The following is a 23654-nucleotide window of genomic DNA, read 5'->3' as shown; positions in this document are numbered from 1 at the left end:
CACTTCAGGTTTACTGTATCCCTCTCACCTTCTTATTGACGATGAAACACAGAAATTGCATCGGAATTACATACAAAAGGCACAATGCCCACTTAAGTACAAGAAGACTGTCTCTTCTTTCTGACAATGTTGTGAACATTTCCTGTGAGACCAGTTTTACATTCCGATGCTTCACTATATGTTTATTCTATCCCTTGGACCTTCTTATTGACGATGAAACACAGAAATTGCATGGGAATTAAATACAAAGGGCACAATGCCGACTTTAGTACAAGTAGACTGACTCTTCTTACTGTCTATGTTTAAAACCATTCCTGAGACACTGGTTATAGATTCCGATGCTTCACTTCAGGTTTACTGTATCCCTCTGACATTCGTATTCACGATGAAACACAGAAATTGCATCGGAATTAAATAGAAAAGGCAAATTGCCGACTTAAGTACAAGAAGACTGACTCTTCTTACTGTCTATGTTTTGAACCATTCCAGTGACACTCGTTATAGTTTCCGATGCTTCACTTCAGGTTTACTGTATCACTTGGACCTTCTTATTGACGATGAAAAACAGAAATTGCATCGGAATTAAATGAAAAATGCACAATGCCGACTCAAGTACAAGAAGACTGACTCTTCCTACTGTCTATGTTTTGAACCATCCTGTGACACTAGTTATACATTCCGATGCTTCACTTCAGGATTACTGTATCCCTCTGACCTTCTTATTGACGATGAAACACAGAAATTGCATCGGAATTAAATACAAAAGGCACAATGCCGACTTAAGTACAAGAAGACTGTCTCTTCTTTCTGACTATGTTGTGAACATTTCCTGTGAGACCAGTTTTAGATTCCGATGCTTCACTATATGTTTATTGTATCCCTTATACCTTCTTATTGACGACGAAACACAGAATTTGCATCGGAATTAAATAGAAAAGGCACAATGACGACTTAAGTACAAGAAGACTGACTCTTCCTACTGTCTCTGTTTTGAACCATTCCTGTGACACTAGTTATAGATTCCGATGCTTCACTTCAGCTTTACTGTATCCCTCTGGCCTTCTTATTGACGATGAAACACAGAAATTGCATCGGAATTAAATACAAAAGGCACAATGCCCACTTAAGTACAAGGAGACTGTCTCTTCTTTCTGACTATGTTGTGCACATTTCCTGTGAGACCAGTTTTACATTCTGATGCTTCACTATATGTTTATTGTATCCCTTGGACATTCTTATTGACGAAGAAACACAGAAATTGCATCGGAATTAAATAAAAAAGGCAGAATGCCGACTTAAGTACAAGAAGACTGTCTCTTCTTTCTGACTATGTTGTGAACATTTCCTGTGAGACCAATTTTAGATTCCGATGCTTCACTATATGTTTACTGTATCCTCTGACCTTCTTATTCACGATGAATCACAGAAATTGCACCGCAAATAAATACAAAAGCACAATGCCGACTTCAGTACAAGAAGACTGACTCTACTTACTGTCTATGTTGAGAACCATTCCTGTGACACTAGTTATAGATTCCGATGCTTCACTTCAGGTTAACTGTATCCCTCTGACCTTCTTATATACGATGAAACACAGAAATTGTATCGGAATTAAATACAAAAGGCACAATGCCGACTTAAGTACAAGAAGACTGACACTTCTTACTGTCTATGTTTTGAACCATTCCGGTGACACTAGTTATAGTTTCCGATGCTTCACTTCAGGTTTACTGTATCCCTCTGACCTTCTTATTGACGATGAAACACAGAAATTGCATCGGAATTAAATACAAAAGGCACAGTGCCGACTTAAGTATAAGATGACTGACTCTTTCTAATCTCTATGATTTGAACCATTCCTGTGACACTAGTTATAGATTCCGATGCTTCACTTCAGGTTTACTGTATGCCTCTGACCTTATTGACGAAGAAACACAGTAATTGCATCGGAATGAAATACAAAAGGCACAATGCCGACTTACGTACAAGAAGACTGACTCATCATACTGTCTATTTTTTGAACCATTCCTGTGACACTAGTTATAGATTCCGATGCTTCACTTCAGGTTTACTGCATCCCTTTGACCTTCTTATTGACGACGAAACTCAGAAATTGCATCGGAATAAAATAGGAAAGGCACAATGCCGACTTAAGTACAAGAAGACTGACCCTTCCTATTGTCTATGTTTTGAACCATTCCGGTGACACTAGTTATAGATTCCGATGCTTCATTTTAGGTTTAGTGTATCCTTTTGACCTTCTTATTGACGACGAAACACAGAAATTGCATCGGAATTAAATAGAAATGGCACAATGCCGACTTAAGTACAAGAAGACTGACTCTTCCTACTGTCTATGTTTTAACCATTACTGTGACACTAGTTATAGAATCCGATGCTTCACTTCAGGTTTACTGATTCCCTCTGATCTCCTTATTGACGATGAAACACAGAAACTGCATCGGAATTAAATACAAAAGGCACAATGCCAACTCAAATACAAGATGACTGGCTCTTCTTACTCTCTATGTTGTGCCCTATCCTGAGAGACCTGTTTTAGATTCCGGTGCTTCCCTTCTGGTTCACTGTATCCCTTGGACCTTCTTATTGACGACGAAACACAGAAATTGCATCAAAATTACATAGAGAATGCACAATGCCGACTTAAATAAAAGAAGACTGACTCCTCTTACTTACTATGATTTGAACATTTCCTGTGCGACCAGTTTTAGATTTCGATGCTTCACTATGTGTTTACTGTATCCCTTGGACCTTCTTATTGACGATGAAACACAGACATTGCATCGAAATAAAATACAACAGGCACAATGCCGACGTAAGTACAAGAAGACTGACTCTTCTTACTGTCTCTGTTTTTAACCACTCCTGTGACACTAGTTATAGATTCCGATGTTTCACTTCTGGTTTACTGTATCGCTTGGACCTTCTTATTGTCGATGAAACACAGAAATTGCATCGGAATTAAATACAAAAGGCACAATGCCGACTTAAGTACAAGAAGAGTGACACTTCCTACTGACTATGTTTTTAAACCATTGCTGTGACACTAGTTATAGCTTCCGATGCATCACTTCAGGTTTACTGTATCCCTTGGACCTTCTTATTGACGACGAAACACACAAATTGCATCGGAATTAAATACAAAATGCACAATGCCGACTTAAGTACAAGAAGACTGACTCTTCCTAATGTCTATGTTTTAACCATTCCTGTGACACTAGTTGTAGATTCCGATGCTTCACTTCAGGTTTACTGATTTCCTGTGACCTTCTTATTGACGATGAAACACAGAAACTGCATCGGAATTAAATACCAAAGGTACAATGCCGACTCAAATACAAGATGACTGGCTCTTCTTAATCTCTATGTTTTGAACCTTTCCTGAGAGACCGGTTTTAGATTCCGGTGCTTCACTTCATGTTTACTGTATCCCTTGGAACTTCTTATTCACGACGAAGCACAGAAATTGCATCAAAATTACATAGAAAAGGCACAATGCCGACTGAAGCACAAGAAGACTGACTCTTCTTACTTACTATGATTTGAACATTTCCTGTGTGACCAGTTTTAGATTCCGATGCTTCACTATGTGTTTACTGTATCCCTTGGACCTTCTTATTGACGATGAAACACAGAAATTGCATCGGAATTAAATACAAAAGGCACAATGCCGACTTAAGTACAAGAAGACTGACACTTCCTACTGTCTATGTTTGAACCATTCCTGTGACACTAGTTATAGATTACGATGCATCACTTCAGGTTTACTGTATCCCTTGGACCTTCTTATTGACGATGAAACACAGAAATTGCATCGGAATTAAATACAAAAGGCACAATGCCGACTTAAGTACAAGAAGACTGACACTTCCTACTGTCTATGTTTGAACCATTCCTGTGACACTAGTTATAGATTCCGATGCTTCACTTAAGGTTTACTGTAACCCTCTCAACTTCGTATTGACGACGAAACACAGAAATTGCATTGGAAGTAAATACAAAAGGCACAATGTCGACTTAAGTACAAGACGACAGACTTTTCTTACTGTCTATGATTTGAACCTTTTCTGTGACACCAGTTATAGATTCTGATGCTTTACTTCAGGTTTACTGCATCCATCTGACCTTCTTCTTTATGATGAAACACAGAATTTACATCGGAATTATATAGAAAAGGCACAATGCCGACTTACGTACGAGAAGACTGACTCATCTTACTGTCTATTTTTTGAACCATTCCTGTGACACTAGTTATAGATTCCGAAGCTTCACTTCAGGTTTACTGTATCCCTTGGACCTTCTTATTGACAACGAAAGACAGAATGTTCGTCGGAATTAAGTAGGAAAGACACAATCCCGGCCTAAGTACAAGAAGCCTGACCCTTTCTATTGTCTATGTTTTGAACCATTCCTGTGACACTAGTTATAGATTCCGATCCTTCCCTTCAGGTTTGCTGTATCCCTCTGACCCCCTTATTGACGATGAAACACAGAAATTGAATCGGAATTAAATAGAAAAGGCACAATGCCGACTTAAGTACAAGAAGACTGACTCTTCTTACTGTCTATGATTTGAACCATTCCTGTGACACTAGTTACAGATTCCGATGCTTCACTTCAGGGTTACTGTATCCCTTGGACCTTCTTATTGACGACGAAACACAGAATTTGCATCGGAATTAAATACAAGAGGCACAATGCCGACTTAAGTACAAGAAGACTGACTCTTCCCAATGTCTCTGCTTTGAACCATTCCTGTGACACTAGTTATAGATTCCGATGCTTCACTTCAGGTTTACTGTATCACTTGGACCTTCTTGTTGACGATGAAACACAGAAATTGCATCGGAATTAAATACAAAAGGCACAATGCCGACTATAGTACAAGATAACTGACTCTTCCTACTGTATATGTTTTAACCATTCCTGTGACACTAGTTATACATTCCGATGCTTCACTTCAGGTATACAGTATCCATCTGACCTTCTTATTGACGATGAAACACAGAAATTGCATCGGAATTAAATACAAAGGGCACAACGCCGACTTAAGTACAAGAAGACTGTCTCTTCTTTTTACTATGTTGTGAACATTTCCTGTGAGACCAGTTTTAGATTCCGATGCTTCACTATATGTTTATTCTATCCCTTGGACCTTCATATTGACGATGGAAAACAGAAATTGCATCGGAATTAAATAGAAAAGGCACAATGCCGACTTAAGTACAAGAGGACTGACTCTTCTTACTGTCTATGTTTAGAACCACTCCTGTGACGCTAGTTATAGATTCCGATGCTTCACTTCAGGTTTACTGTATCCATCTGACCTTCTTATTTACGATGAAACACAGAAATTGCATCGGAATTAAATACAAAAGGCACAATGCCCACTTCAGTACAAGAAGTCTGACTCTTCTTAACGTCTATGTTTTGAAAGATTCCGGTGACACTAGTTACAGTTTCCGATGATTCACTTCAGGTTTACTGTATCTCTTGGACCTTCTTATTGACGATGAAACACAGAAATTGCATCGGAATTAAATACAAAAGGCACACTGCCGACTTAAGTACAAGAAGACTGACTCTTCTTACTGTCTATGTTTTGAACAATACCTGTGACACTAGTTATAGATTCCGATGCTTCACTTCAGGTATACTGTATCCATCTGACCTTCTTATTGACGATGAAACACAGAAATTGCATCGGAATTAAATTCAAAAGGTACAATGCCGACATTAGTACAAGAAGACTGACTCTTCTTACTGTCTATGTTTTGAACAATTCCTGTGACACTAGTTATAGATTCCGATGCTTCACTTCAGGCTTACTGTATCCCTTGGACATTCTTATCGAAGATGAAACACAGAAATTGCATCGGAATGAAATACAAGAGGCACAATGATGACTCAAGTACAAGAAGACTGGCTCTTCTTACTGACTAAGATTTGAACATTTCGTGTGAGACCAGTTTTGGATTCCGATGCTTCACTATGTGTTTACTGTATCCCTTGGACCTTCTTATTGACGATGAAACACAGAAATTGCATCGCAATTAAATAAAAAAGCACAATGCCGACTTAAGTACAAGAAGACTGACTCTACTTACTGTCTATGTTTAGAACCGTTCCTGTGACACTAGTTATAGATCCCGACGCTTCACTTCAGGTTTACTGTATCCCTCTGACCTTCTTATTTACGATGAAACACAGAAATTGCATGCGAATGAAATACAGAAGGCACAATGCTGACTTAAGTACAAGAAGACTGACACTTCTTACTGTCTACGTTTGGAACCATTCCGGTGACACTAGTTATAGTTTCCGATGCTTCACTTTAGGTTTACTGTATCACTTGAACCTTCTTATTGACGATGAAACACAGAAATTGCATCGGAATCAAATACAAAAGGCACAATGCCGACTTAAGTACGAGAAGACTGACTCTTCTTACTGTCTATGTTTTGAACCATTCCGGTGACACTAGTTATAGTTTCAGATGCTTCACTTCAGGTTTACTGTATCACTTGGACCTTCTTATTGACGATAAAACACAGAAATTGCATCGCAATTAAATAGAAATGGCACAATGCCGACTTAAGTACAAGAAGACTGACTCTTCTTACTGTCTATGTTTTCAACAATTCCTGTGATACTAGTTATAGATTCCGATGCTTCACTTCAGGTTTACTGTATCCCTTGGACCTTCTTATCGACGATGAAACACAGAAATTGCATCGGAATTAAATACAAGAGGCACAATGCCGACATAAGTTCAAGAAGACTGACTCTTCCTACTGTCTATGTTTTAACCATTCCTGTGACACTAGTTATAGATTCCGATGCTTCACTTCAGGTTTACTGATTCCCTCTGACCTTCTTATTGACGATGAAACACAGAAACTACATCGGAATTAAATAGAAAAATCACAATGCCGACTCAAATACAAGATGACTGGCTCTTCTTACTCTCTATGTTTTGCCCTTTCCTGAGAGACCGGTTTTAGATTCCGGTGGTTCCCTTCTGTTTCACTGTATCCCTTGGACCTTCTTATTGACGACGAAACAGAGAAATTGCATCAAAATTACATAGAAAAGGCACAATGCCGTCTTAAGTAAAAGAAGACTGACTCCTCTTACTTACTGTGATTTGAACATTTCCTTTGAGACCAGTTTTAGATTTCGATGCTTTACTATGTGTTTACTGTATCCCTTGGACCTTCTTATTGACGATGAAACACAGAAATTGCATCGAAATTAAATACAACAGGCACAATGCCGACGCAAGTACAAGGGGACTGACTCTTCTTACTGTCTCTGTTTTAAACCACTCCTGTGACACTAGTTATAGACTCCGATGTTTCACTTCTGGTTTACTGTATCCCTTGGACTTTCTTATTGTCGATGAAACACAGAAATTGCATCGGAATTAAATACAAAAGGCACAATGGCGACTTAAGTACAAGAAGACTGACACTTCCTACTGACTATGTTTTTAAACCATTCCTGTGACACTAGTTATCGATACCGATGCATCACTTCAGGTTTACTGTATCCCTCTGGCACAATGCCCACTTAAGTACAAGAAGACTGTCTCTTCTTTCTGACTATGTTGTGCACATTTCTTGTGAGACCAGTTTTACATTCCGATGCTTCACTATATGTTTATTGTATCCCTTGGACCTTCTTATTGACGATGAATCACAAAAATTGCATCGGAATTAAATACAAAAGGCACAATGCCGACTTAAGTACAAGAAGACTGACTCTTCCTACTGTCTCTGTTTTGAACCATTCCTGTGACACTAGTTATAGATTCCGATGCTTCACTTCAGGTTTACTGTATCCCTCTGGCCTTCTTATTGACGATGAAACACAGAAATTGCATCGGAATTAAATACAAAAGGCACAATGCCCACTTAAGTACAAGAAGATTGTCTCTTCTTTCTGACTATGTTGTGCACATTTCTTGTGAGACCAGTTTTACATTCCGATGCTTCACTATATGTTTATTGTATCCCTTGGACATTCTTATTGACGAAGACACACAGAAATTGCGTCGGAATTAAATACAAAAGGCACAATGGCGACTTAAGTACAAGAAGACTGACACTTCCTACTGACTATGTTTTTAAACCATTCCTGTGACACTAGTTATCGATACCGATGCATCACTTCAGGTTTACTGTATCCCTCTGGCGCAATGCCCACTTAAGTACAAGAAGACTGTCTCTTCTTTCTGACTATGTTGTGCACATTTCTTTTGAGACCAGTTTTACATTCCGATGCTTCACTATATGTTTATTGTATCCCTTGGACCTTCTTGTTGACGATGAAACACAGAAATTGCATCGGAATCAAATACAAAAGGCACAATGCCGACTTAAGTACGAGAAGACTGACTCTTCTTACTGTCTATGTTTTGAACCATTCCGGTGACACTAGTTATAGTTTCAGATGTTCACTTCAGGTTTACTGTATCACTTGGACCTTCTTATTGACGATGAAACACTGAAATTGCATCGAAATTAAATACAACAGGCACAATGCCGACGCAAGTACAAGGAGACTGACTCTTCTTACTGTCTATGTTTTCAACAATTCCTGTGATACTAGTTATAGATTCCGATGCTTCACTTCAGGTTTACTGTATCCCTTGGACCTTCTTATCGACGATGAAACACAGAAATTGCATCGGAATTAAATACAAGAGGCACAATGCCGACATAAGTTCAAGAAGACTGACTCTTCCTACTGTCTATGTTTTAACCATTCCTGTGACACTAGTTATAGATTCCGATGCTTCACTTCAGGTTTACTGATTCCCTCTGACCTTCTTATTGACGATGAAACACAGAAACTACATCGGAATTAAATAGAAAAATCACAATGCCGACTCAAATACAAGATGACTGGCTCTTCTTACTCTCTATGTTTTGCCCTTTCCTGAGAGACCGGTTTTAGATTCCGGTGGTTCCCTTCTGTTTCACTGTATCCCTTGGACCTTCTTATTGACGACGAAACAGAGAAATTGCATCAAAATTACATAGAAAAGGCACAATGCCGTCTTAAGTAAAAGAAGACTGACTCCTCTTACTTACTGTGATTTGAACATTTCCTTTGAGACCAGTTTTAGATTTCGATGCTTTACTATGTGTTTACTGTATCCCTTGGACCTTCTTATTGACGATGAAACACAGAAATTGCATCGAAATTAAATACAACAGGCACAATGCCGACGCAAGTACAAGGGGACTGACTCTTCTTACTGTCTCTGTTTTAAACCACTCCTGTGACACTAGTTATAGACTCCGATGTTTCACTTCTGGTTTACTGTATCCCTTGGACTTTCTTATTGTCGATGAAACACAGAAATTGCATCGGAATTAAATACAAAAGGCACAATGGCGACTTAAGTACAAGAAGACTGACACTTCCTACTGACTATGTTTTTAAACCATTCCTGTGACACTAGTTATCGATACCGATGCATCACTTCAGGTTTACTGTATCCCTCTGGCACAATGCCCACTTAAGTACAAGAAGACTGTCTCTTCTTTCTGACTATGTTGTGCACATTTCTTGTGAGACCAGTTTTACATTCCGATGCTTCACTATATGTTTATTGTATCCCTTGGACCTTCTTATTGACGATGAATCACAAAAATTGCATCGGAATTAAATACAAAAGGCACAATGCCGACTTAAGTACAAGAAGACTGACTCTTCCTACTGTCTCTGTTTTGAACCATTCCTGTGACACTAGTTATAGATTCCGATGCTTCACTTCAGGTTTACTGTATCCCTCTGGCCTTCTTATTGACGATGAAACACAGAAATTGCATCGGAATTAAATACAAAAGGCACAATGCCCACTTAAGTACAAGAAGATTGTCTCTTCTTTCTGACTATGTTGTGCACATTTCTTGTGAGACCAGTTTTACATTCCGATGCTTCACTATATGTTTATTGTATCCCTTGGACATTCTTATTGACGAAGACACACAGAAATTGCGTCGGAATTAAATACAAAAGGCACAATGGCGACTTAAGTACAAGAAGACTGACACTTCCTACTGACTATGTTTTTAAACCATTCCTGTGACACTAGTTATCGATACCGATGCATCACTTCAGGTTTACTGTATCCCTCTGGCGCAATGCCCACTTAAGTACAAGAAGACTGTCTCTTCTTTCTGACTATGTTGTGCACATTTCTTTTGAGACCAGTTTTACATTCCGATGCTTCACTATATGTTTATTGTATCCCTTGGACCTTCTTGTTGACGATGAAACACAGAAATTGCATCGGAATCAAATACAAAAGGCACAATGCCGACTTAAGTACGAGAAGACTGACTCTTCTTACTGTCTATGTTTTGAACCATTCCGGTGACACTAGTTATAGTTTCAGATGTTCACTTCAGGTTTACTGTATCACTTGGACCTTCTTATTGACGATGAAACACTGAAATTGCATCGAAATTAAATACAACAGGCACAATGCCGACGCAAGTACAAGGAGACTGACTCTTCTTACTGTCTCTGTTTTAAACCACTCCTGTGACACTAGTTATAGATTCCGATGTTTCACTTCTGGTTTACTGTATCCCTTGGACTTTCTTATTGTCGATGAAACACAGAAATTGCATCGGAATTAAATACAAAATGCACAATGCCGACTTAAGTACAAGAGGACTGACACTTCCTACTGACTATGTTTTTAAACCATTCCTGTGACACTAGTTATAGATACCGATGCATCACTTCAGGTTTACTGTATCCCTTTGACCTTCTTATTGACGATGAAACACACAAATTGCATCGGAATTAAATACAAAAGGCACAATGCCGACTTAAGTACAAGAAGACTGACTCTTCTTGCTGTGTATGTTTTGAACCATTCCTGTGACACTAGTTATAGATTCCGATGCTTCACTTAAGGTTTACTGTATCCCTCTAACTTTCGTATTGACGACGAAACACAGTAACTGCATCGGAATGAAAAACAAGAGGCACAATGATGACACAAGTACAAGAAGACTGACTCTTCTTACTGACTATGATTTGAACATTTCCTGTGAGACCAGTTTTGGATTCCGATGCTTCACTATGTGTTTACTGTATCCCTTGGCCCTTCTTATTGACGATGAAACACATACATTGCATCGGAATTAAATACAAAAGGCACAATGCTGACTTAAGTACAAGAAGACTGACTCTTCTTACTATCTATGTTTTGAACCATTCCTGTGACACTAGTTATAGATTCCGATGTTTCACTTAAGGTTTACTGTATCACTTGGACCTTCTTATTGACGATGAAACACAGAAATTGCATCGGAATTAAATAGAAAGGCACAATGCTGACTTAAGTACAAGCAGACTGACTCTTCTTACTCACTATGTTTTGAACTATTCCTGAGCCACTAGTTATAGATTCCGATGCTACACTTTGGGTTTACTGTATCACTTGGAACTTCTTATTGACGATGAAACACAGAAATTGCATCGGAATTAAGTACAAAAGGCACAATGCCGACTTAAGTACAAGAAGACTGACTCTTCTTACTGTCAATGTTTTTAACCATTCCTGTGACACTAGTTATAGATTCCGATGCTTCACTTCAGGGTTACTGTATCCCTCTGACCTTCTTATTGACGATGAAACTTAGAAATTGCATCGGAATTAAATACAAAAGGCACAATGCCGACTCAAATAATAGATGACTGGCTCTTCTTATTCTCTATGCTTTGAACCTTTCCTGTGAGACCAGTTTTAGATTCCGATGCTTCACTTCAGGTTTACTGATTTCCTCTGACCTTCTTATTGACGATGAAACACAGAAACTGCATCGGAATTAAATACAAAAGGTACAATGCCGACTCAAATACAAGATGACAGGCTCTTCGTAATCTCTATGTTTGAATCTTTCCTGAGAGACCGGTTTTAGATTCTTGTGCTTCACTTCATGTTTAACTGTATCCCCTGGAACTTCTTATTGACGACGAAGCACAGAAATTGCTGCAAAATTACATAGAAAAGGCACAATGCCGACTGAAGCACAAGAAGACTGACTCTTCTTACTTACTATGATTTGAACATTTCCTGTGTGACCAGTTTTAGATTCCGACGCTTCACTATGTGTTTACTGTATCCCTTGGACCTTCTTATTGACGATGAAACACAGAAATTGCATCGGAATTAAATACAAAAGGCACAATGCCGACTTAAGTACAAGAAGACTGACACTTCATACTACCTATGTTTGAACCGTTCCTGTGACACTAGTTATAGATTCCGATGCATCACTTCAGGTTTACTGTATCCCTTGGACCTTCTTATTGACGATGATACACACAAATTGCATCGGAATTTAATACAAAAGGCACAATGCCGACTTAAGTACAAGAAGACTGACTCTTCTTGCTGTCAATATTTTGAACCTTTCCGGTGACACTAGTTATAGTTTCAGATGCTTCACTTCAGGTTTACTGTATCACTTGGATCTTCTTATTGACGATGAAACACAGAAATTGCATCGGAATTAATACAAAAGGCACAATGCCGACTTAAGTACAACAATACTGACTCTTCCTACTGTCTGTGTTTTGAACCATTCCTGTGTCACTAGTTATAGATTCCGATGCTTCACTTCAGGTTTACTGCATCCCTCTGACCTTCTTATTGACGTTGAAACTCAGAAATTGCATCGGAATAAAATACAAGAGGCACAATGCCGACTTAAGTACAGGTAGACTGACTCTTCTTACTGTCTATGTTTTGAACCATTCCTGTGACACTAGTTATAGATTCTGGTGCTTCACATCAGCTTCAATGTATCCCTCTGACTTTCTCATTGACGATGAAACACAGAAGTAGCATCGGAATTAAATACAAAACGCACAATGCCGACTTAAGTACAACAAGACTGACTCTTCCTACTGACTATGCTTTGAACCATCCCTGTGACACTAGTTATGGTTTCCGATGCTTTACTTCCGGTTTACTGTATCCCTTGGACCTTCTTGTTGACGATGAAACACAGAAATTGCATCGGAATTAAATACAAAGTCACAATGCCGACTTACGTACAAGAAGACTGACTCATCTTACTGTCTATTTTTTTGAACCATTCCTGTGACACTAGTTATAGATTCCGATGCCTTTACTTCAGGTTTACTGTATCCCTTGGACCTTCTCACTGACGACGAAACACAGAAATTGCATCGGAATTGATAGAAAAGGCACAATGCCGACTTAAGTACAAGAAGACTGACTCTTCCTATTGTCTCTGCTTTGAACCATTCCTGTGACACTAGTTATAGATTCCGATGCTTCACTTCAGGTTTACTGTATCCCTCTGACCTTCTATTGACGATGAAACACAGAAATTGCATCGGAATTAAATACAAAAGGCACAATGCCCACTTAAGTACAAGAAGACTGTCTCTTCTTTCTGACAAATGTTGTGAACATTTCCTGTGAGACCAGTTTTACATTCCGATGCTTCACTATATGTTTATTGTATCCCCTTGGGACCTTCTTATTGACGATGAAACACAGAAATTGCATGGGAAATAAATTCAAAGGGCGCAATGCCGACTTTACTACAAGTAGACAGACTCATCTTACTGTCTATGTTTAAAACCATTCCTGAGACACTAGTTATAGATTCCGATGCTTCTCTTCAGGTTTACTGTATCCCTCTGACATTCGTATTCACGATGAAACACAGAAATTGCATCGGAATTAAATAGAAAAGGCACATTGGCGACTTAAGTACAACAAGACTGACTCTTCTCACTGTCTATGTTTTGAAACATTCCAGTGACACTAGTTATAGTTTCCGATGCTTCACTTCAGGTTCACTGTATCACTTGGACCTTCTTATTGACGATGAAAAACAGAAATTGCATCGGAATTTAATACAAAATGCACAATGCCGACTCAAGTACAAGAAGACTGTCTCTTCTTTCTGACTATGTTGTGAACATTTCCTGTGAGACCAGTTTTAGATTCCGATGCTTCACTATATGTTTATTGTATCCCTTGGACCTTCTTATTGACGATGAATCACAGAAATTGCATCGCAATTTAATACAAAAGCACAATGCCGACTTCAGTACAAGAAGACTGACTCTACTTACTGTCTATGTTTAGAACCATTCCTGTGACACTAGTTATAGATTCCGATGCTTCACTTCAGGTTAACTGTATCCCTCTGACCTTCCTATATATGATGAAACACAGAAATTGTATCGGAATTAAATACAAAAGGCACAATGCCGACTTAAGTACAAGAAGACTGACACTTCTTACTGTCTATGTTTTGAACCATTCCGGGGACACTAGTTATAGTTTCCGATGCTTCACTTCAGGTTTACTGTATCACTTGGACATTCTTATTGACGATAAAACACAGAAATTGAATCGGAATCAAATACAAAAGGCGCAATGCCGACTTAAGTACAATAATACTGACTCTTCCTACTGTCTGTGTTTTGAACCATTCCTGTAACACTAGTTATAGATTCCGATGCTTCACTTCAGGTTTACTTCATCCCTCTGACCTTCCTATTGACGATGAAAATCAGAAATTGCATCGGAATTAAATACAAATGGCACAATGCCGACACAAGTACAAGAAGACTGACTCTTCCTACTGTCTATGTTTGAAACATTCCTGTGACACTAGTTGTACATTCCGATGCTTCACTTCAGGTTTACAGTACCGCTCTGACCTTCTTCTTGATGATGAAACACAGAAATTGCATCGGAATTAAATAGAAAAAGCACTATGCTGACTTAAGTACAAGAAGAATGACTCTTCCAACTGTCTATGTTTTGAACCATTCCTGTGACACTAGTTATAGATTCCGATGCTTCACTTCAGGTTTACTGTATCCCTCTGACCTTCTTATTGACGATGATACACAGAAATGGCATCGGAAATAAATACAAAAGACACAATGCCGACTCAAGTACAAGAAGACTGACTCTTCCTACTGTCTATGTTTTGAACCATTCCTGTGACACTAGTTATACATTCCGATGCTTCACTTAAGGTTTACTGTATCCCTCTGACCTTCTTATTGACGATGAAACACAGAAATTGCATCGGAATTAAATACAAAAGGCACAGTGCCGACTTAAGTATAAGATGACTGACTCTTTCTAATCTCTATGATTTGAACCATTCCTGTGACACTAGTTATAGATTCCAATGCTTCACTTCAGGTTCACTGTATGCCTCTGACCTTATTGACGATGAAACACAGTAATTGCATCGGAATGAAATACAAAAGGCACAATGCCGACTTACGTACAAGAAGACTGACACATCTTACTGTCTATTTTTTGAACCATTCCTGTGACACTAGTTATAGATTCCGATGCTTCACTTCAGGTTTACTGTATACCTCTGACCTTCTTATTTACGATGAAACACAGAAATTGCATCGGAATTAAATACAAAAGGCACAATGCCAACTTAAGTACAAGAAGGCTGACTTTTCTTACTGTCTATGTTTTGAAAGATTCCGGTGACACTAGTTACAGTTTCCGATGCTTCACTTCAGGTTTACTGCATCCCTTGGACCTTCTTATTGACGACGAAACACAGAAATTGCATCGGAAATAATAGGAAAGGCACAATGCCGACTTAAGTACAAGAAAACTGACCCCTCCTATTGTCTATGTTTTGGACCATTCCTGTGACACTAGTTATAGATTCCGAAGCTTCACTTCAGGTTTACTGTATCCCTCTGACCCTCTTATTGACGATGAAACACAGAAATTGCATCGGAATTAAGTAGAAAAAGCACAATGCCGACTTAAGTACAAGAAGACTGACTCTTCATACTGTCTATGTTTTGAATCATTCCTGTGACACTAGTTATAGATTCCGATGCTTCAGTTAAGGTTTACTGTATCCATTGGACCTTCTTATTGACGACGAAACACAGAATTTGCATCGGAATTAAATAGAAAAGGCACTATGCCGACTTAAGTACAAGACGACTGACTCTTCCTACTGTCTCTGTTTTGAACCATTCCTGTGACACTAGTTATAGATTCCGATGCTTCACTTCAGGTTTACTGTATACCTCTGACCTTCGTATTGACGATGAAACACAGAAATTGCATCGGAATCAAATACAAAAGGCACAATGCCGACTTAAGTACAAGAAGACTGTCTCTTCTTACTGTCTATGTTTTAACCATTCCTGTGACAGTAGTTGTAGATTCCGATGCTTCACTTCAGGTTTACTGATTTCCTCTGACCTTCTTATTGACGATGAAACACAGAAACTGCATCGGAATTAAATACAAAAGGTACAATGCCGACTCAAATACAAGATGACAGGCTCTTCGTAATCTCTATGTTTGAACCTTTCCTGAGAGACCGGTTTTAGATTCTTGTGCTTCACTTCATGTTTACTGTATCCCTTGGAACTTCTTATTGACGACGAAGCACAGAAATTGCTGCAAAATTACATAGAAAAGGCACAATGCCGACTGAAGCACAAGAAGACTGACTCTTCTTACTTACTATGATTTGAACATTTCCTGTGTGACCAGTTTTAGATTCCGATGCTTCACTATGTGTTTACTGTATCCCTTGGACCTTCTTATTGACGATGATACACACAAATTGCATCGGAATTTAATACAAAAGGCACAATGCCGACTTAAGTACAAGAAGACTGACTCTTCTTGCTGTCAATATTTTGAACCTTTCCGGTGACACTAGTTATAGTTTCAGATGCTTCACTTCAGGTTTAATGTATCACTTGGATCTTCTTATTGACGATGAAACACAGAAATTGCATCGGAATTAAATTCAAAAGGTACAATGTCGACATTAGTACAAGAAGACTGACGCTTCTTACTGTCTATGTTTTGAACAATTCCTGTGACACTAGTTATAGATTCCGATGCTTCACTTCAGGTTTACTGTATCCCTCTCACCTTCTTATTGACGATGAAAGACAGAAATTGCATCGGAATTAAATACAAAAGGCACAATGCCCGCTTAAGTACAAGAAGACTGTCTCTTCTTTCTGACTATGTTGTGAACATTTCCTGTGAGACCAGTTTTAGATTCCGATGCTTCACTATATGTTTATTGTATCCCTTGGACCTTCTTATTGACGATGAAACACAGAAATTGCATCGCAATTAAATACAAAAGCACAATGCCGACTTAAGTACAAGAAGACTGACTCTACTTACTGTCTATGTTTAGAACCGTTCCTGTGAAACTAGTTATAGGTTCCGATGCTTCACTTCAGGTTTACTGTATCACTTGGACCTTCTTATTGACGTAGAAACACAAAAATTGCATCGGAATCAAATACAAAAGGCACAATGCCGACTTAAGTACAAAAAGACTGACTCTTCTTACTGTCTATGTTTTGAACCATTACTGAACACTAGTTATAGATTCCGATGCTTCACTTCAGGTTTACTGATTCTCTCTGATCTTCTTATTGACGATGAAACACAGAAACTGCAACGGAATTAAATACAGAAGGCACAACGCCGACTCAAATACAAGATGACTGGCTCTTCTTACTCTCTATGTTTTGCCCTTTCCTGAGAGACCGGTTTTAGATTCCGGTGCTTCCCTTCTGGTTCACTGTATCCCTTGGACCTTCTTATCGACGACGAAACACAGAAATTGCATCAAAATTACATAGAAAATGCACAATGCCGACTTAAGTAAAGGAAGACTGACTCCTCTTACTTACTATGATTTGAACATTTCCTGTGCGACCAGTTTTAGATTTCGATGCTTCACTATGTGTTTACTGTATCCCTTGGACCTTCTTATTGACGATGAAACACAGACATTGCATCGAATTTAAATACAACAGGCACAATGCCGACGGAAGTACAAGAAGACTGACTCTTCTTACTGTCTCTGTTTTAAACCACTCCTGTGACACTAGTTATAGATTCCGATGTTTCACTTCTGGTTTACTGTATCCCTTGGACCTTCTTATTGTCGATGAAACACAGAAATTGCATCGGAATTAAATACAAAAGGCACAATGCCGACTTAAGTACATGAAGACTGACACTTCCTACTGACTATGTTTTTAAACCATTGCTGTGACACTAGTTATAGCTTCCGATGCATCACTTCAGGTTTACTGTATCCCTTGGACCTTCTTATTGACGATGAAACACACAAATTGCATCGGAATTAAATACAAAATGCACGATGCCGACTTTAGTACAAGAAGACTGACTCTTCTCGCTGTGTATGTTTTGAACCATCCCTAAGAAACTAGTTATAGATTCCGATGCTTCACTTAAGGTTTACTGTATCGCTCTGACCTCCGTATTGACGACGAAACACAGAAACTGCATCGGAATTAAATACAAAATGCACAATGCCGACTTAAGTACAAGAAGACTGACTCTTCTTACTGACTATGTTGTGAACATTTCCTGTGAGACCAGTTTTAGATTCCGATGCTTCACTATATGTTTACTGTATCCCTTGGACCTTCTTATTGACGATGAAACACATACATTGCATCGGAATGAAATAGAGAAGGCACTATGCCGACTTAAGTACAAGAAGACTGACTCTTCCTACTGTCCATGTTTCAACCATTCCTGTGACAGTAGTTGTAGATTCCGATGCTTCACTTCAGGTTTACTGATTTCCTCTGACCTTCTTATTGACGATGAAACACAGAAACTGCATCGGAATTAAATACAAAAGGTACAATGCCGACTCAAATACAAGATGACTGGCTCTTCTTAATCTCTATGTTTGAACCTTTCCTGAGAGACCGGTTTTAGATTCTTGTGCTTCACTTCATGTTTACTGTATCCCTTGGAACTTCTTATTGACGACGAAGCACAGAAATTGCATGAAAATTACATAGAAAAGGCACAATGCCGACTGAAGCACAAGAAGACTGACTCTTCTTACTTACTATGATTTGAACATTTCCTGTGTGACCAGTTTTAGATTCCGATGCTTCACTATGTGTTTACTGTATCCCTTGGACCTTCTTATTGACGATGAAACACAGAAATTGCATCGGAATTAAATACAAAAGGCACAATGCCGACTTAAGTACAACAAGACTGACACTTCCTACTACCTATGTTTGAACCGTTCCTGTGACACTAGTTATAGATTCCGATGCATCACTTCAGGTTTACTGTATCCCTTGGACCTTCTTATTGACGATGATACACACAAATTGCATCGGAATTTAATACAAAAGGCACAATGCCGACTTAAGTACAAGTAGACTGACTCTTCTTGCTGTGTATGTTTGAACCATTCCTGTGACACTAGTTATAGATTCCGATGCTTCACTTCAGGTTTACTGTATCTCTCTGACCTTCTTATTTACGATGAAACACAGAAATTGCATCGGAATTAAATACAAAAGGGACTATGCCGACTTAAGTACAAGAAGACTGACTCTTCTTACTGTCAATATTTTGAACCTTTCCGGTGACACTAGTTATAGTTTCAGATGCTTCACTTCAGGTTTACTGTATCACTTGGACCTTCTTATTGACGATGAAACACAGAAATTGCATCGGAATTAAATTCAAAATGTACAATGTCGACATTAGTACAAGAAGACTGACTCTTCTTACTGTCTATGATTTGAACAATTCCTGTGACACTAGTTATAGATTCCGATGCTTCACTTCAGGTTTACTGTATCCCTCTCACCTTCTTATTGACGATGAAACACAGAAATTGCATCGGAATTAAATGCAAAAGGCACAATGCCCGCTTAAGTACAAGAAGACTGTCTCTTCTTTCTGACTATGTTGTGAACATTTCCTGTGAGACCAGTTTTAGATTCCGATGCTTCACTATATGTTTACTGTATCCCTTGGACCTTCTTATTGACGATGAAACACATACATTGCATCGGAATGAAATAGAGAAGGCACTATGCCGACTTAGTAACAAGAAGACTGACTCTTCCTACTGTCTATGTTTTAACCATTCCTGTGACAGTAGTTGTAGATTCCGATGCTTCACTTCAGGTTTACTGATTTCCTCTGACCTTCTTATTGACGATGAAACACAGAAACTGCATCGGAATTAAATACAAAAGGTACAATGCCGACTCAAATACAAGATGACTGGCTCTTCTTAATCTCTATGTTTGAACCTTTCCTGAGAGACCGGTTTTAGATTTTTGTGCTTCACTTCATGTTTACTGTATCCCTTGGAACTTCTTATTGACGACGAAGCACAGAAATTGCATCAAAATTACATTGAAAAGGCACAATGCCGACTGAAGCACAAGTAGACTGACTCTTCTTACTTACTATGATTTGAACATTTCCTGTGTGACCAGTTTTAGATTCCGATGCTTCACTATGTGTTTACTGCATCCCTTGGACCTTCTTATTGACGATGATACACACAAATTGCATCGGAATTTAATACAAAAGGCACAATGCCGACTTAAGTACAAGTAGACTGACTCTTCTTGCTGTGTATGTTTGAACCATTCCTGTGACACTAGTTATAGATTCCGATGCTTCACTTAAGGTTTACTGTAACCCTCTCAACTTCGTATTGACGACGAAACCAGGAACTGCATCGGAATAAAATAGAAAAGGCACAATGTCGACTTAAGTACAAGACGACAGACTTTTCTTACTGTCTATGTTTTGAACCTTTTCTGTGACGCCAGTTATAGATTCTGATGCTTTACTTCAGGTTTACTGCATCCATCTGACCTTCTTCTTTATGTTGAAACACAGAATTTACATCGGAATTAAATAGAAAAGGCACAATGCCGACTTACGTACAAGAAGACTGACTCATCTTACTGTCAATTTTGTGAACCATTCCTGTGACACTAGTTATAGATTCCGAAGCTTCACTTCAGGTTTACTGTATCCCTTGGACCTTCTTATTGACAACGAAACACAGAATGTTCGTCGGAATTAAGTAGGAAAGGCACAATGCCGGCCTAAGTACAAGAAGCCTGACCCTTCCTATTGTCTATGTTTTGAACCATTCCTGTGACACTAGTTATGGATTCCGATGCTTCACTTCAGGTTTACTGTATCACTTGGACCTTCTTGTTGACGATGAAACACAGAAATTGCATCGGAATTAAATACAAAAGGCACAATGCCGACTATAGTACAAGATAACTGACTCTTCCTACTGTATATGTTTTAACCATTCCTGTGACACTAGTTATACATTCCGATGCTTCACTTCAGGTATACTGTATCCATCTGACCTTCTTATTGACGATGAAACACAGAAATTGCATCGGAATTAAATACAAAAGGCACAATGCCGACTTAAGTACAAGAAGACTGACTCTTCTTACTGTCTATGTTTTGAACAATACCTGTGACACTAGTTATAGATTCCGATGCTTCACTTCAGGTTTACTGCATCCCTTGGACCTTCTTATTGACGACGAAACACAGAAATTGCATCGGAAATAATAGGAAAGGCACAATGCCGACTTAAGTACAAGAAAACTGACCCTTCCTATTGTCTATATTTTGGACCATTCCTGTGACACTAGTTATAGATTCCGATGCTTCACTTCAGGTTTACTGTATCCCTCTGACCCTCTTATTGACGATGAAACACAGAAATTGCATCGGAATTAATTAGAAAAAGCCCAATGCCGACTTAAGTACAAGAAGACTGACTCTTCATACTGTCTATGTTTTGAATCATTCCTGTGACACTAGTTATAGATTCCGATGCTTCAGTTAAGGTTTACTGTATCCATTGGACCTTCTTATTGACGACGAAACACAGAATTTGCATCGGAATTAAATAGAAAAGGCACTATGCCGACTTAAGTACAAGAAGACTGACTCTTCCTACTGTCTCTGTTTTGAACCATTCCTGTGACACTAGTTATAGATTCCGATGCTTCACTTCAGGTTTACTGTATACCTCTGACCTTCTTATTGACGATGAAACACAGAAATTGCATCGGAATCAAATACAAAAGGCACAATGCCGACTTAAGTACAAGAACACTGTCTCTTCTTTCTGACTATGTTGTGAACATTTCTGTGAGACCAGTTTTAGATTCCGATGCTTCACTATATGTTTATTGTATCCCTTGGACCATCTTATTGACAATGAAACACAGAAATTGCATCGGGATTAAATACAAATGGCACAATGCCGACTTAAGTACAAGAAGACTGACTCTTCTTACTGACTATGCTTAGAACCATTCCTGTGACACTAGTTATAGATTCCGATGCTTCACTTCAGGTTTACTATATCCCTCTGACCTTCTTATTTACGATGAAACACAAAAATTGCATCGGAATTAAATACAAAAGGGACTATGCCGACATAAGTACAAGAAGACTGACTCTTCTTACTGTCAATATTTTGAACCTTTCCGGTGACACTAGTTATAGTTTCAGATGCTTCACTTCAGGTTTACTGTATCACTTGGACCTTCTTATTGACGATGAAACACAGAAATTGCATCGGAATTAAATTCAAAAGGTACAATGCCGACATTAGTACAAGAAGACTGACTCTTCTTACTGTCTATGTTTTGAACAATTCCTATGACACTAGTTATAGATTCCGATGCTTCACTTCAGGTTTACTGTATCCCTTGGACCTTCTTATCGACGATGAAACACAGAAATTGCATCGGAATGAAATACAAGAGGCACAATGCCGACACAAGTACAAGAAGACTGACTCTTCTTACTGACTATGATTTGAACATTTCCTGTGAGACCAGTTTTGGATTCCGATGCTTCACTATGTGTTTACTGTATCCCTTGGACCTTCTTATTGACGATGAAACACAGAAACTGCATCGCAATTAAATACAAAAGCACAATGCCGACTTAAGTACAAGAAGACTGACTTTACTGACTGTCTATGTTTCGAACCGTTCCTGTGACACTAGTTATAGATCCCGATGCTTCACTTCAGGTTTACTGTATCCCTCTGACCTTCTTATTTACGATGAAACATAGAAATTGCATGCGAATTAAATACAGAAGGCACAATGCCGACTTAAGTACAAGAAGACTGACACTTCTTACTGTCTACGTTTTGAACCATTCCGGTGACACTAGTTATAGTTTCCGATGCTTCACTTTAGGTTTACTGTATCACTTGGACCTTCTTATTGACGATGAAACACAGAAATTGCATCGGAATCAAATACAAAAGGCACAATGCCGACTTAAGTACAAGAAGACTGACTCTTCTTACTGTCTATGTTTTGAACCATTCCGGTGACACTAGTTATAGTTTCAGATGCTTCACTTCAGGTTTACTGTATCACTTGGACCTTCTTATTGACGATGAAACACAGAAATTGCATCGGAATTAAATACAAAAGGCGCAATGCCGACTTAAGTACAAGAAGACTGACTCTTCTCACTGTCTATGTTTTGAACAATTCCTGTCATACTAGTTATAGATTCCGATGCTTCACTTCAGGTTTACTGTATCCCTTGGACGTTCTTATCGACGATGAAACACAGAAATTGCATCGGAATTAAATACAAAAGGCACAATGCCGACTTAAGTACAAGAAGACTGTCTCTTCTTTCTGACTATGTTGTGAACATTTCCTGTGAGACCAGTTTAGATTCCGAT

This window comes from Schistocerca piceifrons, chromosome 4 (assembly GCF_021461385.2).
Source record: "Schistocerca piceifrons isolate TAMUIC-IGC-003096 chromosome 4, iqSchPice1.1, whole genome shotgun sequence".
NCBI classification, from domain to species: Eukaryota; Metazoa; Arthropoda; class Insecta; order Orthoptera; family Acrididae; genus Schistocerca; species Schistocerca piceifrons.
Note: the sequence above shows the minus strand (reverse complement) of the source record.